The sequence below is a fragment of the Chiloscyllium plagiosum genome, unplaced genomic scaffold (genome assembly GCF_037043375.1).
Source record: "Chiloscyllium plagiosum isolate Xiang-an unplaced genomic scaffold, Cpla_swu_hap1 HiC_scaffold_34, whole genome shotgun sequence".
In the NCBI taxonomy this organism is placed as follows: Eukaryota; Metazoa; Chordata; class Chondrichthyes; order Orectolobiformes; family Hemiscylliidae; genus Chiloscyllium; species Chiloscyllium plagiosum.
This window is the reverse complement of record NW_028270172.1, coordinates 24,994,822-25,011,203: the sequence shown is the minus strand read 5'-3', so window position 1 is coordinate 25,011,203 and position 16,382 is coordinate 24,994,822. Positions and strand designations below refer to the sequence as shown.

At 41.1% G+C, this 16,382-nt stretch overlaps 1 protein-coding gene across 1 annotated transcript in view; it reads left to right on the top strand.

The window, feature by feature from the left end:
• Positions 1-3,177: 3,177 nt before the first annotated feature.
• The window catches only part of zdhhc11 (zDHHC palmitoyltransferase 11), a 148,941-nt gene continuing 135,736 nt past the window's right edge, over positions 3,178-16,382 (top strand). The window contains exons 1-2 of the mRNA XM_043719342.2: positions 3,178-3,196; positions 13,609-13,721. The gene's annotated coding sequence lies outside the window, so the exon portion shown is untranslated. The remainder of the gene's footprint in view (positions 3,197-13,608; positions 13,722-16,382) is intronic.

Sequence of the window (16,382 nt, the reverse complement as noted above, 5' to 3'; positions counted from 1 at the left end):
GATGGTGAGAAAAGAGGTCAGTCTGAGGCTGGCGCAGTTGGGAAAAGGAGCAAGTCAAACAGTCAAAACAGGCAGGAGCAAAGTGGAGAACGGGGTAGACTGATAAATTAAACTGCGTTTGTTTCAATGCAAAAGGCCTAACAAGTAAGGCAGATGAACTTAGGGCATAACTGGGAACATAGAACAGGGATTTCATAGCAAATACACAGACATGGCTCAAGGACAGGACTGACATGGACAGGACTGGCAGCAAAATTTTCGAGGATATAGATGCTATTGGAAAAATAGAAAGGGGGGTAGGCGGAGTGGTGTTTTTGATTAGGAATAACATTACAGCTGTACTTAGGGAGGACATTCCAGGGAGTCCATCCAGTGAAGTTATTTAGTTGGAACTGAAAAATTAAGATGATCATCTTATTGGAATTGTACTATGGGCTCCTTAAAATTTCTATGGGAAATTAAGAAGCAAATTTGTAAGGAGATCTTACTTATTTGTCAGAATAATTGGGTGATAATGTAGCGGATTTTAACTTTCCAGACAGACTGGGACTGCCATAGTGTTAAGGGCTGGGATGGAAAATTTTATTCTTCAGTCTCAACAAGCTGGCATTGTTCTCCTTGGAAAAGGCAAAGCAGAGAGGAGATTCGGATGAAGAATCAAGACGGAAGAGAGGAACTGTTTCCTTTCGTGGAGAGTTCTGAACCAGAATGTCCTCATTTAAAGTTAAAAATACCACAACAGAAGATTATAGTCTTAACAGGTTTATTTGAAAGCACTAGCTTTTGGAGCGCTGCTCTTTCATCAGGTGATTGTGGAGTATAAGATCATAGGGCACAGAATTTACAGTGTGATATAACTGAAATTATATATTGAGAAAACCTGGATTGTTTGTTAAGTCTTTCATCTTTTAGATGAGAATTGGTTTCAGTTCTTTCATGTGTAAATTCCAGAACTTTGTTAAAGTTACATTCTCTAGTGAATTTTAACAATAGGTGCCATGTTGGCCCAGATAATGCATTGAAGGTATGACGTACCTTAGATTAGATTAGATTACATTACATTGTGGAAACAGGCCCTTCGGCCCAACAAGTCCACACCGACCCGCCGAAGCGAAACCCACCCATACCCCTACATTTACCCCTTACCTAACACTACGGGCAATTTAGCATGGCCAATTCACCTGACCCTGCACATCTTTTGGACTGTGGGAGGAAACCGGAGCACCCGGAGGAAACCCACGCAGACACGGGGAGAACGTGCAAACTCCACACAGTCAGTCGCCTGAGGCGGGAATTGAACCCGGGTCTCTGGCGCTGTGAGGCAGCAGTGCTAACCACTGTGCCACCGTGCCGCCCACCTCTGACAGACAGCCTCACACGGGGCACCTCACACCTTCAATGCATTTTCTGGGCCAACATGGCACTTATTGTAAAAATTCACTTGAGAATGTAACTAATAAAGTTCTGGAATTTACATATAAAAGAACTGAAACTAACATGCCCATTCTAAAAGAAGTGGAGAACCACATAACTTGCTCTTGCAGAGAGCTGTCACAGTTTCAATAGTTCAAATAGCCTTTGAATGCTGTAATCATTCTGTGATTCTTCAGAAATAGAGCAGTAGGCTCATATTAATTATGTAGACATGCATTTTATATTAATAAGCAACCCTAAGCCCACAAATAGTCTGGTATACTCGCTTACAATGAATGGAAATTAACCATGTGGTAATATGGGATACTCTGATCTTAAGGTTCTAGTCAGTAGAATACAAATATTCACCATAAATATTTTCTAACCAAGCTGTTCAGGGATATTATTACACAATTCTGGAGTAGGTGGGACTTGAATCTAAGCTTCCTGCCTCTGAAATAAGTACAGCTACCATTACTCTACAAGAGCTCCAGATATTCACAATATTAGTTGATACTAAACAGATGTAATTTAAATAGAATTGTGCAAAGCAAAAGTAGATTGCTAGCTTACAGAGGAATGCAATATTTAATTTGTCTCTAAGTTAAATATTTTAAATTCAACATACTACCTTTTTGAGTTTTGTGACCTTTAGACTTGAAATTAGAAGAGGTTGAGTTAAGTACATCTTGTTAACAGTCCTCTCCTGAGGGCTTAATTGACTTAAGTTAAAAATCACACAACACCAGGTTATAGTCCAACAGGTTTATTTAGAAGCACTAGCTTTCGGAGCACTGCTCCTTCATCAGGTGGTTGTCTATTGACTTAAGGAATCTTTCTCTCATTCTGTCAGCTTCTAAGTGATTAGGGAAAGGGTAATTTATATCTAACAATGAGATTACAACTTTGTTTAGGCCTAATGGCTCATATCAATCTGTTTTTGTATTTATCCCCTACAGTGAGTAAATAGTCTCAAACATGTTTGCCTACCTAGTATCTTCATCAGCCTGTTCAATTTAATCTTGAATATTGATTTAGCTTCTGCTCTATTAGTCCAGGTGAATTCCGTGTACAGGCTGACAACTTTTTGTGTAAAGAATTTTTTTTGGAACCTCTTCTAAATTTCTTACATACAATCTAGATATTATTGTACTTTGTTACATATAAAACCCCAGACCGTAAGTTCATTGAATTGTTTCATATCCATCAATTTTTCCATATATTCATATGAAATACTTGACCCTTTTTGGCTGTTTGAAATCCTTGAATTGAAGTTCCAGGCACCACAGATTCCATCGAACCACTGCAGCATAAAGCGAGAAGCCGAATTGCAACACATTGAACTGGCCAATACTTGAATTGTTAATCATAAATGGGATCTTGGAGTTTGTACTGTCAATCAAAAACAGCAGCTTTAGAGGATTCCAGGATTACTAGAAAGGAACCTCTGTTAGCACTTTCATATCCACTTTTTCTCGTCTGTCCTTTGAGGCTACAGCGGTGACTGCGAATGCCAGAAGGATCTTGAGCAAATATTGCAGGTTATCACAGACGATTGAGTTTTGGATACAAAAGTTGGAAAAGCTCATCAGGTCTGGCTGCATTTGTGAAGAGAATTCAGAGTTAATGTTTCGGGTCTAGTGACCCTTCCTCAGAATCAGTTTTGGATAATTTGCTGGCTTGGTATTTCTTCTTTCTTTTCTCTCAGCTTCTGAAATGAGCTTGTTTACAGAAGACATTGCACCACTTTATTGCTTGGTTTCTCCAGGTGCAACAATTCTGAGTAAGTTTCTCTCAGGATTCAAAATCAACACCAAATCTCCTAAATCATGGCTTCAGCATGATCTTGTACTACTTTCTTTAACCAATTAATGCTTTGATTAGTTAAAGTAGGAGGCTGCCAATTAGGCTGGAGCACAAAACACCTTGACTGAATTCTACAGAGATTCAGAATCATGTTGTGTACAATAAGATGAGTTAACTTTCATCTACTCTGGATTAAAGGTATCCACAGATCCTCATTTTAGATCAGTAATCAAAAACCATTCATTCTTTCAAAGGCCTCGGAGTGTTTCAAATCAATTAGCTTGGCTATATACCAAGCTAAAAAGCCTTTCCCCCCCTACTTAATTCTGTGGAGTTTGGAATTGTAGTAGTAGGCTTCTAAATGATTTAATCCTCCACTTTGGAAAGAGCAGAATATGAGCCTTTCTCATATAAATAACTCATTGAAGTGCATTTTTCAATTTCAAAACATTGAACTAGCTCTACTTTTATAGGGGTCCTAAAATTCCTTCCCACTCTTCCTTGGGAATACTCAGTTCTCAGGTCCAATTGAATGGGATTGGCTGCCCTCCTCATCCTGCAACCACCTTTGCAATGCCAACTGCAATAAATTCAGATTAAGAGTTGGTAAATGAAATGCTACAGAATGTTCTTGATCCCCATTATCCAGAAGGTTTTCTGGATAGGTGCCCAGATGTAAAAGTTCCAGAAGGGGCAACTTTTTCACGCAGAGGGCGGTGCGTGTATGGAATGAGCTGCCAGAGGAAGTGATGGAGGCTGGTACAATTACAACATTTAGAAGGCGTCTGGATAGGTATATGAATATGAAGGGTTTAGAGGGATATGGACCAAGTGCTGGCATATGGGACTAGATTAGGTTAGGATATCTGGTCGGCATGGATAAGTTGGACCGAAGGGTCTGTTTCCATGCTGTACATCTCTTTGACTATGACTGTAAGGCCATTCCTGACCCTTTTAATAATATGAGATGAAGGTTACCCAAAAATGTATATGTCGTAGTTGGCCCCTTTAAGGACAAGCTCTGAGGAAACAGTCATGTAACCTGCCAGTCCAATTGGAGACAGAGTGGCGAATCTGCACAAGGCCTGTGGTGACTTGCCCAGCCAAGCAAGTTAGGATTGTATAATGTACTTTATAAATAAGTGGTATTAATTGTATTAAATCATTGGGCTTTATAAATTATCTATCAGAGCCAAATTTTGAAACAACCCTTAATAAGCAGACATCAGAAAGTTGGTCAAAAGTGGAAAGCTTCTATTTGCTGCTGTTTGCCAAAAACCAAAAAAAACCCCACATCGGTTAACCACAATCCCTACTACAATTACAGGTTGGTTTCCCCCCCCCCCCCCCCCTACTTAATTCTGTGGAGTTTGGAATTGTAGTAGTAGGCTTCTAAATGATTTAATCCTCCACTTTGGAAAGAGCAGAATATGAGTCGACCATTCAGCCCTTCAAGCAATCCCCTCCATTCAATAAGATCATGGCTAATCAAACTAATCAAATACCATACTGTTTCTTCTAGGTCAGATCAGACATTTTAATTGATGCCTGGCTGCTGCCCAGTTGATTGTGTGGAGAAGATAAATGCAGAGGAACCTCGATTATCCAAACGAGATGGGCGGGCACTATTTCTTTTGGATAATTGATTATTCAGTTAATTGATTCAATGCCTCTCCTCTGGGGATCGGAATTTTCTGAAGTTTCTTTTTTTCCCACTCTGCCTACCTTGCTCCCTCTCTCTGTCTCAGGGTTTGTTTCTGACCAGACACACTTGTGTGTAAGGGATCTGCAGCATTGCTCAAGCCTCCCCCCTCCACCACCACCACCACCACCACCACCAACATCAGTTCAATGGAATTGACACAACGAGCACTTGCTCAGTCTGCTCCCCATTCAGGAGACCAGTTAGCAACACACAAAGCACGAGCCCCCAGCTCCAGTCCCCATTCGCCCACAAACCCACCCCCCCCGTCTGCCCATCTCCCCGTCTGCCCCCCCAACCCTGCTCTCTGTATGCAACCCCAAACCCCCCCATGTGCCCCCACCAGCACCCGTGAGCTCATTCCATACACGTACCATACCTCTGCATGAAAAGGTTGTCCCTTAGGTCTCTTTTATATCTTTCCCCTCTCACCCTAAACCTATGCCCTCTAGTTCTGCACTCCCCCGACCCAAGGAAAAGACTTTGTCTATTTATCCTATCCACGCCCCTCATGATTTTATAAACGTCTGTGAGGCCATCCCTCAGCCTCTGATGCTCCAGGGAAAACAGCCCCAACCTATGCAGCCTCTCCCTATAGTTCAAATCCTTCAACCCTGGCAACATCCTTTCTGAACCCTTTCAAGTTTCACAACATCCGATGGATAGGAAGGAGACCAGGATTGCACTCAGTACTCCAAAAGTGGCCTCACCAATGTCCTGTATAGCCACAACATGACCTCCCAACTCCTGTACTCAATACACTGACCAATAAAGGAAAGCATACCAAATGCCTTCTTCACTATCCTATCTACCTGCAACTCTACTTTCAAGGAACTATGAACCTGCACTCCAAGGTCTCTTTGTTCAGCAATGCTCCCTAGGACCTTACCATTAAGTGTATAAGTCCTGCTAAGGTTTGCTTTCCCAAAATGCAGCACCTTGCATTTATCTAAATTAAACTCCATCTGCCACTTCTCTGCCCATTGGTCCATCTGATCAAGATCCCGTTGTACTCTGAGGTAATCCCCTTCGCTGTCCACTACACCTCCTCCAATTTTATTTTCATCTGCAAACTTATTAACCGTACCGCTTATGCTCACGTCCAAATCATTTATATCAATGACAAAAGGTAGTGGACCCAGCACCGATCCTTGTGGCACTCCAATGGTCACAGGCCGACATATTGTACTGGTTCACCCAGATCCCTCTGTACTTTAGCATTTTGTAACATCTCTCCATTTAATACTGTATACCATTTGTCCTACCAAATTAGCAATGTTTATATTTTTCCACACAATATTATGTCAACAACTTTCCCCTTTTACTTAACCTCTGTGATCCCTTTTGCAGACTCCTTATGGCCTCTTTGCAATCAGCAAATTTAGACACCATGCATTCAGTCCTTTCAGTAAAGATTCCTGTGATACACCACCAATTACAGCTTGCCAACCTGAAAAGTATGCACTTATCCCTATGCTGTGCTTCCTGTTAGCTAATCAAGCTTTTGTCCATGCTAATGTATTACTTGCTACATCACGCACTATTTAGTTTCGTTCAATCTGGCACCTTGTCAAATGCCTTCTGGAAATCTAAATACACCACATCTACAGATTTGCCTTTATCCATGTTGTTTGCTACTTCCTCAAATTGGTGCATTGTTATGCATTATGTTCTTTGCTGCTGTTGAGACAATGAATATGTTTACAATGAAATTGTGATAGAAGTTACCTGAAAACAGCAATTAAATGTTGCCCAACAGGAATATGCATGACCTTTCGGGTCAGATCATCCAATGTGTGGCAATCCTATGCAGATTGATAGTCGGCCCCTTTGTTTACGAAAGGAGAGAGCTTTGCATTTCCAAAAGGAGATTCTGATCAAGGCTCCTTCAGAAATGCAGAGCTATTTTCCACTTGTCACTTCTCTCACAGTGTGGAATTGTCAGAGGGAGACAAATCATGCCCCCTTTTATATTTTGAAACTTAAAGGTTCATAATCTCCAGTAGTCACTTTGACAATTTCTGTCAACTAGTACGTACATAAGGTAATAGTGAGGTAAGGGTGCTGGGAGGGTAGATTGTCAGATGTGTTGGGGAAATGGACCACCAAGTAAGTAGAGGACTGGCTTAGTATCTAACAACAAGTTCCAATTATAATCAATATAACATACTTCATAATGAAATCAATGGGGATATAAATGCTAAAATAGGGGCAATTAGATTATTTTAATTTTTAATCTAATTGTACACAGCCACTGACAGATGAAGAAAATTACAGAAACTATGATTAAAAATGTAATAGAGTATCTTTTTGAAGATGTGAGGAGAGATTTAAAGGTGAAGTTACCTAGAATAAATCAAAATATCTGGAAGCAATTGAAGGAGCATTTCATCCAGAACCATTTCCCTGACTTGTCACCTTAGCCTTGCACATTCTTCCTTTTAAGATAATAATCACAATACCTCTTAAATGCCTCTACTCCACTCCCAGGGAGTGAATGAGCAGGCAGGAGGCATCTTTACACAAAATATTGCTGATACATAGATTATAGCTCTGATATAAAACAGGACACATTTTTCAAGATTCCTGACTCAGGGACACAGCACACTCCATTATATATTCTAGCTGCCTTCTATCACACATTTTATAGCATTTTTGAGCATTTTATAGAATTAAGGATAATTGAAATAAATACCCAAGTTCTGTTCACAATTTTGGGCAATATGAATGCTTTTGGTACAATATTAGACCTTGGATAAAAATATTTAAAATTTTGTACTTTATTTCTATCTCACAAAAAAGTGTCAGATGCTAAGTTACAAATATTATGAAAAAGCTGTTCAAATAAAAACTTGTGTAGAATAAATGTTATTCTTTCTATCTCTTATTTGAACAATTCTATTCTCTTTTATATCTTCTGAGTGCACATTGTCTGTGTGTTTTATATGAGCATACCAGTTCACTACACCATATAGGTTGCTGATCCTGATGAAAAATGTTGCCACCGTCTTCTTTCAACGTAGAAAACTATCGGGCCTGCTCTGTCTAGAGCGGTAGAGAAAAACCAATTCCTGCTGTAATTCAAAAAGCCTCTTTGAGTTTACATTGCATTTTATTGAATGTTAATAACTAGTTACAGGTTACATGGATGTGACAGGCATTGTTACAGAGTCTTTGAGGAGTATTAGATATCTGGTCTCATTCCCTTGATATTCTAAGCTGTTCAGGCCACCTCACATCATCATAGAGGATGATGCTTATGGCATTCCCTGGTGTTAATCCTTGTGGACACTTTTGCACCTATATATAACCTTGCCTCCCATGTTTTTATTTTTATTAGTAGTGGTTTACTTTTGTATATAATTACAGTTACCACTATCCCATCTTTCCCTAGGTCTGTGACTTGACAAATTCAGGTCATTTCGAGGTTTCACAGTTCTCCTGTCTTTGGACATGGAAGTCTGGTCATTATCTAGGTTGAAGACCATTGACTTTGATTCTGTTCCTGACAGTCTAAGGTCTGTATGTCCTTTGCATCAGCAAGTTCTCCATTTGATTCATTTCAATAAATTCATTTTTGATGATTAACATGTGATGGGCTTAGGTTCTTGTGGCTCTTTGATATGAACCCTTCAATATATGGTCTCTGCTGGTCTGTAGTTATTTGGATGACCATAGCTTTTCTGTTCAGATCTCTGAGTCACACCATTGCGCTGTCTTAAATGTGACAACTGTATCACACAGAAGTGTATTGTGTGACTTGTTTCACATTATTATGTACATTGTTGGGTTATTATGGAGTCAACTTCTTTGGTAGAATGAGGAGCTGAGTCTGTCTGTCTCTGGTGCAGTTTCCCTGTTACATCTTTCTGATTACATCTTCCCAAACTGAAGCTGAATGATCAGTCACTCTTCATATACCAGTGAGTCAAGCACAATTGTAAAATAACGTGATTGCTCAAAATTTGTTAGTTTTTACCATCAATCTGCTCGATCTTTGATCTGGCTAATGTTCAACAAAATACTTATGAATGTTCAGACATCTATACTCCCTCAACTGCTTGTGTTAGACCTGGCTAAGCTGATTGCAACTTGCTGGTCTTTGTGCCACACCATGGAGTGAGAGTATCACTCAATGTTGTTGCCTATTCACTCTAGGGAACAATTCGACAGCATCTGACGTTTTCTCTGTACATGTACTTTGTCAAATGTGACGCTCATATGTCAAAGTCACAATTTTTGTATTTTATGCACCATCTTTTCTAGCTCTTTCCCATTAAGTAGAGAAACTAAAGGTTTGTGATCTGTGTCTCTGACCACTTTCAATCTAAGCTGTAATCTGAAAATCTCTCATGAGCCCATAAAACTGAGAGGCTCTCCTTCTGAATCTCAGCATATCATATTTCTGTGTTGGGTAATGCTTATGATGCATACTAGAATAATTTGCATCACCCATCCGGTTGCTCTCAGATGTGTATTGCTCCTAAACTTGTGGCTGAAGCAGCAGTTGCTATGATAATTAAATCCATGGACTTCAACATATTCTCTTGTTGTGGGTTCCAACACCATCCTTGCATCTTATTGAGGAATTGTGTCAAGGGCTTTCTAATCACTGCCAAATGAAGCAAAAAACTGCCATCCATCCCTAAGAATTTTGAAGAACTTGAACTGACTTCAGTGTGACATTAGTCTTCTCAAGATCCACCATTATACCTTTACTGTTGACAATGTCACTCCCAAACTGAATAGATGCCTTGTTGTTAAGAGAGAACCCTCTGCCCAGGAGCACGTTCAGAGAAGGTTCATGATAATGGTCCCAGGAAAGAAAAGCTTAACATATGAGGAATGTTTGAGGACTCGGGATCTATACTTGATGGAGTTTAGAAGGATGAGGGGTTATCTAATTGAAACTTGCAGAATACTGAACGACCTGGACCAAGTGGATGTTGAGAAGATGTTTCCATTCGTAGGAGACACTAGGACACAAGGGAGCAACCTTAGAGTAAAGGAAAGACCTTTTTAGAACAGAGATGAGGAGAAACTTCTTCAGCCAGACAGTGGTGAATCTGTGGAATTCACTGCCACAGAAGGCTCCGGAGGCCAAGTCATTGAGTATATTTAAGATGGAGAAAGATAGGTTCTTGATTGTCATGGGGATCAAAGGTTATGGGGAGAAAGCAAGAGATTGGGGTTAACAAAGTTATCAGCCATGACTGAATGGCGGAGCAGATTTGATGGGCTGAATAGCCTAATTTCTACTCCTATATCTTATGGTCTTATGCTTATAAGCTGTAAGACTGCATACATACACTGATAATGGTCTTCAACTGTTTTATCATGCATCAATATCTGATGTTATAAAACGTCATGATAAAGTACCGGGTGTATCATGTTGAGAAATCTGTGTCCAAGTCAATCCCAAATAGTAATCAGTTGAAATAAAATCTTTCAACTAGAATTATAAATGTAGCAAATAATCTTGATTGCAAATCCAATGCACTTGCCAGAATCCACTGTCTGTATCTAGTTTTGTGAAAACTCTACTTTTGGGAATTTTAATGAAATGCTTGTCAACCTTAGACATAGGGTGAATTTTTCTCATCTCCTGATCTATACCATTCCCCACATTACCACTAACATTTGGTGCCCTATAAATAAGTCCAAGAAATATCTGCTGCCCTTATCGTTTCTTAATCCCACCAAGCTTCCATACATTGTACTTCCAATTTGAGATCTTCCCCTATAAGTGTACTGAACCCATCTTGTATAATCAGCGCAACGTTTCCTTCTTGTTTGACTTTCCTAAGCATCAAATATTTTTGAGTATTAATTTCCCAATCCTCAGCCATGTTTCTGTATTGGCAATGAAACCATAATCATTTACATGTATTTGTATCTTTTGATCAGTTTTCTTGTTGGGGATACCATGTGTATTCAGGTAGAGGGCCTTTAGCTTTATTTTTTTGACATAATTTTGCATTCAAAGCCAACTCAATGCTCAGCTTTGTTTCTCCCATTATCTCATTTCCCTTATAACCTTTCTACTTCCTGTTTTCCATCTTAACCTCCTTTCCATTTGGGTTTCTCCTCAGAGATTCATCCCCCTGACAAACTAGTTTGAACCTATATCATTTGCACTAGCAAATCTTCCTGTGAGGATATCAGTCCCAATTCTGTTCGGGTGTAACTCAGCATGTCCCACCTACCCCAAAACTGGTCCCAATTGCTTAGTGCTCTAACTAAATGTTCACTAGATTGATGCTCCTGTTATTACACTAATTGGCACATGGCATTGGTTGTAATCTTGAGATTACTGATCTTGAAGTCCTGCTGTTTAATTTCTTTCCTAACTCCCTGAAATCTACTTCAGGACCTCATCCATATTCCTACATATGTCATTGGTACCAAAATGAACTACAAATTCTGGCTTATTTCCCTTACCTAAAAATAATTCTTGTAGCTGTCCTGTGACATTCTTGACCCTGTCACCAGGGATGCAACATACCATCTTGGAGTCTTGCCTGCAGACATGTCTGTCTAATCACACCTCCCCCCCCCCCCAATAATGGAATCTACTTTTTCTATTGCTCTTCCATTACTCTTTCTCCTTCCCTAAATAACTGACATGCGCCTGGGCTACACTCCCCTGAGGAACCATCGCCTTCGTGAGTCTCAAAAATGGAATACTGATTGGCAATGCACGATAAAGTGAACTTCTTGTGGGCATTTGCAATCCCTTTTTGATTTTCTTAAAAACCTCCTCCTCTGCGTTTGGTTGCACTTCAGTCCCACGCTCCTGATCTTCGGGCACCCGGTACGGAGGAGGGAGGGCAGGTCTGAAGACCTCCTCATGGGTCTGCTCCTGGGCCTGGCCAAACTGGCCATAAACAGGTCCAGGCAGCAGGCCGTGGAGGTGGTCATTAGGGCCGACTGCCTGCCCCTCTTCCGCAGTTACATTAGAGCCCGGGTGTCTCTGGAAAAGGAGCACGCGGTGTCCACTGACACCCTGGAGTTGTTCAGGGAGAGGTGGGCACCGCAGGGAGTGGAGTGCATTATTTCCCCCTCCAACTCTATTTTGATTTGATCCCTGCCCTCCCCTTCACTGTTTTGATCACACAGTATTGCCCTTTGATGTGAAGGGCACTGTTTGTCACTGGCTCCTTGGGTGTTTCCTTTCTTCCTGGTGGTGGAAATTTGAATAAAGATTCGTGCACCTTGTGTCTCTCACTGTGTCTCACACCTGCACACACAACATGGGTGCTGGTGAAAAAATAAGCACTACTGCAGTTAGGCGGTAGTGTGGGGGAAAGGAAAAAAAAATAAAGTGAACTCCTGCATTACCTGCCTAATTTTGCTTAGGCTTCCATTTCCCTCTCTACATGTGCTCTTCTAAACTGTGATGTGACCATTTCTCTGTACCTGCTATCCATAGTCCTCTGCCTCGCAGATACACAACAGTGACTCCAGCCCAGAGCTCAGGCATATGCACCCTGTAAACACCTGCAGAAACAAAAACAGAAATTGTTGGAAAAATCACAGCAGGTCTAATAGCATCAATGGAGGGAAATCAGTGTTAACATTTTGGGTCAATTGAGCCTTCCTCAGAACCTCAGACACCTGCAGATGTGTCTGTCTGGGACACATGGTATGTCCATAACTTCACACATACCACAGCATGTCCACTTCACTTGTGACCACTTGGTTACCATCTCATAACTCCGAAAACTATTTGTTACCCATAGAATAAATACTACTTCTTATAAAAACTTACGAATAACTTAGCTTTACTTCAGTTGTGTTAACTTCATTTTCATTTCAGTTTTACTTTGTTATTTTAATTTATTGTTATACCTTCCATTTGCTAGGGTTTCTTTCTGAAATCCAAATTATACTTCTTATTTTTAAGCTATTTAGACTCACTCCCTAAGAGCAGCTTCCTACTGACCAATAACTAAATGATTTCTTGTGATACCACTCTGATTTCTTATCACACTTATCCTCTCTCTCAAAAAAATGCTTTTGTTCAGAATGAAGCAACTCCCTGCTCACCAAGCTCATTTTAAACTTGCTGCCTCCTCTCTCTATACTGTGTTCAGAATGAAGCATGTGCTAAACACAAAGGATTGGGCCAAATCCTGAGATCTACATCCAGTAACGACGTTCCTAAGTGACCCACCTGCAGCAGTAAGAATAGGTACCACTGAACATAATGGTTTTGCCACTTTCTGAGGTCTTGTTGCATATGGGAGACAGTGAGGACTGCAGATGCTGGAGATCAGAGTTGAGAGTGTGTTGCTGGAAAAGCACAGCAGGCCAGGCAGCATCTGAAATGCAACTCTTGTTGCATGTAGGGCCAGTTGCATTGGTTAGCTTTTGACTTAATGAATCACATTACAGTTGTGCACCTACTTACAGGTGTATACCAGGTGAGCATTAGGACCTGGAGCTGTACCTCGTATTGTGCTGAGGAGCAGCTGACAGTTTCCATAGCGCCTGTGTCCAGCTCAACATCTCCAGAAGCAACTCACAGTTCAGAAGCGGAGACGGAGCGAAGCGAACGGCCTTTGTCCCTGATCGCTGATCGTTAACCTTTTGGGGGCAATGCTGCCCAAGTGGCAGAGTAACTAAGCCTTTTCATTTTTATTTCTTGTTTTTTTGTGTGTGTGCAATCCGGCTTCCTTTTCCAGGCGATAAGTTTGTAGAGACGCTGGGGATCTGAGGCTATTTGTCGGAAATGTACGTAACCTAGGAACAGAATGAGAGAGTGAAGCCAGAAACACTGATAACACAGAGGACTGAGGTGAGCAGCTAATGGCAACGCATTTCTTTGTTAAATGCTGTATTTTCAATATGTTTCTTGCATGTCCCAGCACTCAGTAAATTGGAATGCCCTGGTTCTTTTTCTGAAGCTGCTCCTTCAAACTATCATAAACCTTTTTTGAGGTTACAGAATTGGCAGTAAATATGTATTGGTGTTTTCAAGACCAACCGTCTCCAAGTGCCCACCACACACTGGAGTTGATAATTCTTTCTAACTTCTCTCAGGGATTTCGTGAAGTCGAGCTTGACTCTGCTGTTAATTATTTCTGTACAGTGTTTAATATGTTGTGGTTGTCATGAAGTTTTGCAGGGATTGTGAGAGAAAGGGGAAAGTTGTGGTTTGGCATAAAATGTAGTCATTGCTGACAGTTAACTCCATAACCAGCTTGAAGAGAGAACTCTCCACCTGCATTGATGCTTGTCGTCTAACCCGGGACCTGTTGATGGGTCGCCTGGGGGAGGGGGCGGGGGGGAGCTGCGGGATTGAATGGTTAGTTTCATGCGCCCTGCTGCACAGATTTGCAAACAATTGCAGTCCAATACAGTCCCAAGTTCAAACCTTCTGGGCCACCAAGTTATCAAAACACAACTACAGTACACGAGGTGAAGGATTGAAGTAATTCCAGGCTCCAGGACTTTGTTTCCAGGAGACTTGAGGAAAATGCCTCTGATTCCTATGGATAGGAAAGATGTTGTGAAACTTAAAAGGATTTGGAAAAGATTTACAAAAATGTTGCCAGGGTGGTGGGTTTAAGCTATGGGGAGAGGCTGAATAGGCTGGGGTTGTTTTCACTGGAGTGTCAGAGGCTGAGGAGTGACCTTAGAAATTAATAAAATTGGGGATGGCATGGTGGCTCAGGGACCTGGTTCAATTCCAGCCTCGGGTGACTGCCTGTGTGGAGTTTACACATTCTCCCCGTATCTTCATGGGTTTCCTGCGGGTGCTCTGGTTTCTTCCCATAGTCCAAAGATGTGCAGGTCAGGTGAATTGGCGTGCTAAATTACCCATAGAGTTAGGTTAAGGAAATGGGTCTGTGTGGGTTACTCTTCGGAGGGTCGGTGTGAACTTGTTGGGCTGAAGGGCCTGTTTCCACACTGTATGTAATCTAATCTAAAATCATAAAGAGCACGGTATTAGCCAAAGTATTTTCCCCAGGGTAGTGAAGTCCAAAATTTGAGAGCATAGGTTTGAGGTGAGAGGGGAAAGATTTAAAAGGGATCTAAGGGACAACTTTTTCATGCAGAGAGTTGTGCATATATAGAATGAGCTGCCAGAGGCTGTGGTGGAGGCTGGTACAATCACAATATTTAAAAGACATCTGGGCGGGTATATGAATAGGAAGGGTTTGGGAGGGATATGGGCAAATGCTGGGCAATGGGTTTAGATTTTTGTGGAATATCTGGTTGGCATGGATTAGATTAGATTAGATTCCCTACAGTGCAGAAACAGGCCCTTCGGCCCAACCAGTCCACATTGACCCTCCGAAGAGTAACCCACCCAGACCCATTTCCCTCTGACTAATGCACCTAGCACTATAGACAATTTAGCATGGCCAATTCACCTAACCTGCACATCTTTGGACTGTGGGAAGAAACTAGAGCACCTGGAGGAAACCCATGCAGTCGCCCAAGGCTGGAATCGAACCTGGAACTCTGGTGCTGTGAGGCTGCAGTGCTAATCACTGAGCCACCGTGCTGCCCATATGAGTTGGACCAAAAGGTCTGCTTCTATGCTGTACGTCTGTGATTATTGTAATATTCGTAATTTATGGTGGAAACTGCCCAAATGGATTCAGGAAAGTATTCACTCTGTTGAAAAGTTCAGATACAGTCACTAGTAAGCCAGAAGTCCAAAGGAGAATTATGCAGAAACATTTGACCTTAACTTTGAGGATACTAGAAGTGTGGAGGTAGTTAGTCGGTAAGTTCATTGAGACAAAAATATAGTCAGATTGGAGTCAGGACTAAGTTGGATGTGGTTTAGGTGGTTGCAGGGTTATGGGGAGAATGTGGTCAAATAGCTTTGATCTGTTTCTTTTATCCAAAAATAGGAACCTAGAACACAAATTTACAGAATTGGAAATATGTGTCAAAGTAAAAGTAAAATAACAGGGACATGACTAAAAGGAGAACTTAGAAGGCTAAAATGCAGAATGCACAAGTTGTTTATTTGCACAGACTTTTTCCCTTACGATTCAGCGTCCCCAGAAACCTCCAATAATATATCTCACATCCGTACAATCCTCAATGTTTAATGATTGAGATCTCTCATACTTCGTACACATATTCACCAGCCTTCACAGCAGGTAAACCTCAAAATAACTCTCTTAAGAGGCAGGTAAATTCAAGTTTACCCTCATGGGAAAATATTTCACAAAAGATCTTACTGATGTTTTCAGCATATGTCGTCATTCAAATGAGCAATTCCATAGCTAAATGGCTTTTTAAAAGATCTGTCACAGGTTCCTTTTGCATTTGCTCATGGGTTGTGGGTGGCACTGACAAGGCCGGTATTTATTATTCTTGAGAAGGTTAAATTATCTCTATCATTCTGATACCAGTGTGAGTAAGGATGAGTCCTTTGGCCTTTCACTTTAGTCAGTGAAAAAAATGCATGGAAATTAACCCTGGTGTCCTGGTT